The 4903-nt window shown below is 55.8% G+C and overlaps 1 protein-coding gene across 1 annotated transcript in view; it reads right to left on the bottom strand.

Moving 5' to 3' along the window:
• Nucleotides 1-5: 5 nt before the first annotated feature.
• LOC123522458 (cilia- and flagella-associated protein 251-like) overlaps nt 6-4903 on the bottom strand; it is a 21382-nt gene continuing 16484 nt past the window's right edge. Inside the window, exon 4 of the mRNA XM_045296831.1 lies at nt 6-33. The gene's annotated coding sequence lies outside the window, so the exon portion shown is untranslated. The remainder of the gene's footprint in view (nt 34-4903) is intronic.

Raw genomic sequence — 4903 nt, 5'->3', positions numbered from 1 at the left:
GAGGTATCACCCACGGTCACCCACTTCTTCTCCCTGTAGAGGGACGAGGAATAGGCAGCCATGAGGCCTTGGTCCCAAGAGTTGAGAGCAGAGGGAGGAGGGGTGTTGGCCAGTGGAAGGGGTGGGGGAAAGAGCAAGGTGTGTGGGTGAGCAGAGGAGTCACCAGCCAGGGGAGGCCAGAGATAATGACTACTGCCATCCCCTCCACCCCTCGTGGGACCAAGCAAGCCCAGGTCACATTCTCCAACTTCTGGCCTTGACCTGCTGGCAGCCGGGTCACTTCTGTCCCCAGACAATCCAGAGCCTCTGTATCCCACATGGAAGAAAGCCGGATCCGGCTGGAGACCCGAAGGCTGAATTGTAGCTGGAATTCTAATCCAGGGTCCATGCTCCCAACTTGAGGCCTGGGAGACCAGCAAGGACCTGCACCCCACTCTGTGGGGGAACTGGCTGGTTCCAGAGACCTGTGATGGGTGCTGGGGCCAAGCCAGCACCTGGCACCGAAGGGTCCTCAGAGAACTCAGCGACAACAGTACCACCAGACCCGAGAGCATGTGTGACCACAGGTCGCCACTTGTGTACCGCCTGACACCTCCTTCAGTCACAGCCCCAGGCTGGACCATGGTTTGCCCTCCACGGTGGCTGGCACTCATGCGCTGATGGGGCGGCATGCAGCCCGCCCCGCACCCCCTCACCACAGCAGACTCGGGTGCCCCACCACACTCAAAACCAGCCAACCCCGACCACCGACACGCCTCACCGCACACTCCCTCTGCCTGGCTTACTCGAAACCGCTGCCGCCTAGTCGGTTCTGACTCAGAGAAACCCCAAGCAAGGCTTCCGAGAGGTTAGGCCACCTGCTTGTGGTCACACAGCAGCTAGCAGGCGGCAGAACTGGGGTGGGAAATAGGCTATTGGACTGACCCAGGGTCACCATGAGCCCATTCCACAGTGCGGCCAGTGAGGAGAGCAGGACAGAGCAGCAGAAACTGCTGGGATCCCAAGCAAAAGGCCAAAGCCAACCAGTACTGGCAAGTCTTCAGCGGGGGTCACAGGTTGACTCGTGTAACAAAAAGAGATAGAAAAACTCATTGGCCTGTGATAGATACACCAGGCACTTTCGGGCAGGAAGTGCCCCTGAGAGCTGGTTTCTCAGGCCACATGTGGGCCGGGGCTTATGATTTCAGCTGCCACTGCAGCCCCAGGAGTTTTGAGGCCAGGGCAGGAGGACAGAGATGGGGCCAGGCTCTCGAGCGCCCTTTTCCCCACTTGGCGACACTTCCAGCACAGTCCTCAAAGTCACAGAGGTTAGAAGCCATTCTTTAGCTGCAATTTCCAATGTGTACAGTGAGGTGGCTATAGAGCCGGACTTCCAAACTCATGCCCGCCAGCGGGACTGGGCCAGAGGCTCTGGAGCAAGACCCCACAAGCGCCTGGGGAGACAGAGGGGCTTCACAGGGAGTCTGGCAGGGCCCCAGGAAGTGAGTGCTACAGTGGTTCTCAACCTGTGGATCTTGACCCCTTTGGGGGTGGAAGGACCCTTTCACAGGGGTCAATTAAGACCACGTGAAAACACACATTTCCAATGGTCTTAGGAACCGAGACCCAGCTCCTCTATCCGCCGCCGCCAGGTGGGTCCACCCACAAGCAGATACGCCCACCTACAAGTACCAGGCAGTAGTGTGGAGACTGTTACCCATGCTACACCATGCTTCAAGACAAAATTTCATTGATTTGTCATTAGAAACAAATAGTTCACAATGTATCATTACATATTGTTTTTGTGATTCATCACTATGCTTTAATGATGTTCAATTTGTAACCATGAAAATACATCCTGCACAGCAGATATTTACATGACGATTCATCTCAGTAGCAAAATGACAGTGAAGTAGCGATGAAATATTTTTTGGTTGGGGGGGGTCACCACCACGAGGAAAGGTATGAAAGGGTCGCGTCATGAGGAAGGTGGAGCAGCTGAAGTGTCCCCCTCTACCCCTGCCCCAATGTCTCCAGCCCAGGCCCCAGGGGAGCCCAAAGCTCACAGCATGACCTCACACCACAGGCAAACAAGTGGCCCACAAGTGGGTTCTGCTTGACTTGGAATTGCCTGAAATAACAACAATAGCTCAGGCTACCAAAAACAAATAACAAACAAATAACAAATAAAGCCACATTCACCGCCCCTCTCGAGTAGTCCACAGACCTGGCCTCACGTTCCAGGAGAGGCAACAGTCCCTCAAAGGGGCAGGGTGTCTGTGGCTCCCTTGGAGCCCCCATTGCGACCATGGGCACGTCAGCCAGACCAACTTCTCACCAAGTTGCACCCCTGGGGGAGCCCAGCTGTAGAAATACAGTCCCAAGAGTCCCAGGTCCCAGGGCTAACCTCGGAGACGATCCAGGTGCCACCAACACCCCCTCTCCAGGGGACCCTGACTTACCCCTCAGTTCTAAGTTACCTCCTCTTTGTTATCTGAGGCCTGATCAGTAGCTCGCTTCATCCCATCTAGGTGCAGGTCCACTCAACCTATCTCAGCCTGGCAGGATGTCCCTCTGGTAAGCCTCACTGTGCGCAGGGGAGGCCCCTGCTAAGCCTTCTCTCTCCCAGAGACAGCTGGGAGGTCCTTTGGGAACAGACCTCTCAGTCCTTACGGCCTGTCCCTGAGGGGGCTTCTGGATCCTTCGACAGGGGGAGGGGAAGGTCCCAGGCCTCAGCCCACTTCTTGGCTGGAGCCTTGGCCTCCTGTGCAGTGACTCCTGCTTTCCCTCTGAACCTGGGGTCCAGCTTCCTAGAAAGGCGACCCACCATTTTGTTTCCCCTTCCACCATCTTCTGGTTGTCTCACGCCACAATGGATTTGCTGGGACGGCAGATCAAATGGAGTTTGGGCCCACAGCTCTGGACCGGGAGGCCATGGCAACTAGTTTCTTCCTGGGTGGGGCTGGCAGAGTTGAGGGGGCTTAGGGGGTCGCTCAGCGCAGGCCAAAGACCACCCTAGATGTACAGGGGGATAATGATATCCCGGCTAGCTCAGTCCTCCTCCAGATAAAACACAGGACACCCAGCTACACATGAACTCTAGATCAACAATGAATTATTATTATCCTTACTTTAATGTAAGTGGGTCCTAAATACCACAGGGGGCATACTTACTCTTGGAAACAAAACAAAACAACAACAACAAAACAAACCTATTGATGTGAAATTCAAGTTTAACAGGGCAGCCTGTATTTTTCACTTGCTAAATCTGGCAGCCCAAAGTCCCAGACGTGATGAAACTCATGGTGCGCGGCCACGCAGTTAATAAACAACCCCACACCTCAGCGGCTGGCTTGAAGACCAGCTCTGAAGGAGCAGCACAGGGCCTACCTTGCTAGTAAACCTAGGGCAGAAGGGGCAAGAAACAAACAAAAAAGAAAATCCAGCAAGACTTCCACGAAGTCTACCTTGTAACAACATGTATCAAGAGGCTTGGTGACCCCACTGGGCTGCCAGACAAAAGGTCAGCAGTTCACAACCACCAGGCGCTCCTCGGAAAAGGATGGGGCTTTCTACTCCTATGAACAGTTAGTCTGGGAAACGCAGGAGCAGGTCTACCCTGTCCTAGAATCGCTAGTGAGTTTGGCTTTTTTGGTCTGTGTGAAAGGTGAGCCTTCGAACCCACCTGGCGGCTCCCCAGAAGGCAGGCCTGCTACTGCTCCAGAACCTTGCCAGCCTTGAAAGACTGAGGGGGGCCATTCCGCTCCCCACACAGGAGGGTCGGAGGGAGGCAGGCCTGACTTAATGACCGCTCACAAGAAAGCTGAGTGGGGCAAAACAGTGAGGGATATGCCTGGCTGCTAAATACAAAGGCTGGACTCCACTTGCAGTCCACCCACAGAGGGCTCAGCAGACGGCCAGGTTACCTTCTTGCAGGACATCACCTCACCGCCTTGGGAAGCCCAGTTCTACTGAGTTCCACTTAGACGGGATACCATGAGTCAAAGGAGATTCCAGGGCAAATGGTCATGGGCCCATGTGCTAGGACAGCTGCTTCGGGTGACCTGTCCTCACTCACCCAAGCGGCCAACGACACAGGGCCCCTTTTGCAGTGGCTGAGAGAAGTTCTAAGCACCCTTAGGTGCGGAGCTGCTAATCTACAGGACAAGGGCCTGGCCCCCAGGTGGCTGCTGGGTGGGAGAGGCTGCAGAAACCCAATTGAGCAGCTCTACTCTGTCCTATTTGGTTACCAAAGGTCGGAATCAACCCCTTGGCAATGGGTTGAGTTTAGAGATGGTCTCTGGCAAGGTCACAGCAAGGGAGTGGGCTAAGAGCCCACCCAATAGTTCCTGTCGCCTGAGGTCTTCAAAGGAGGGGAGGGAACCTTCCCCGCCCCACACACAGGCCTCCAGGCGGGCTGGCTCTGGAGCTTCCCGGGTGGAAAGCTCATCTCTCCTCTGCCCTCGGTGAGGAGCAGCTGGTGGGCCTCCAGGAGCAGCTGCCAGGGTGCTGACACCTCAGCCAGGCTCTCTCCCTGCAGCAGGAAGGCCACCAGGCCTCCCAAACAGAGAGGCCAGCCTGGTGGTTCCTGGGCTCCTCCCTAGCCCCCAGGGGTGGTAACAGAAGGGGCTCCAGACCAGACATTGGTGCTCTGGGCACAGAAACGACTTACTCCTGCCTTTCCAGGCCCAGGGGAGAGGGGGTTTGCAGGGAAGCACGCTACCCCCAGACTGTTTTAGCCTGCAGCTGTTTCTGCCATTTTTAAATGACTCCATTTGGTCACCGGGCACCCCAGCAAGCTAAGGGAGCACCCCAGGCACGGGCCATTGGGATCTCAACTTCGAAAAGACTCCCTTCTCACGGTTCTGAAAATTCTTTGTCCCGTCGGAGCCAAACCCAGCCCACGGCCGGGCATCCGGCCATC

This window comes from Echinops telfairi, unplaced genomic scaffold (genome assembly GCF_000313985.2).
Source record: "Echinops telfairi isolate 266 unplaced genomic scaffold, ASM31398v2 ScPeMD7_7412;HRSCAF=8450, whole genome shotgun sequence".
Taxonomy (NCBI): domain Eukaryota; kingdom Metazoa; phylum Chordata; class Mammalia; order Afrosoricida; family Tenrecidae; genus Echinops; species Echinops telfairi.
This window is presented reverse-complemented; position numbering and strand designations above follow the sequence as displayed.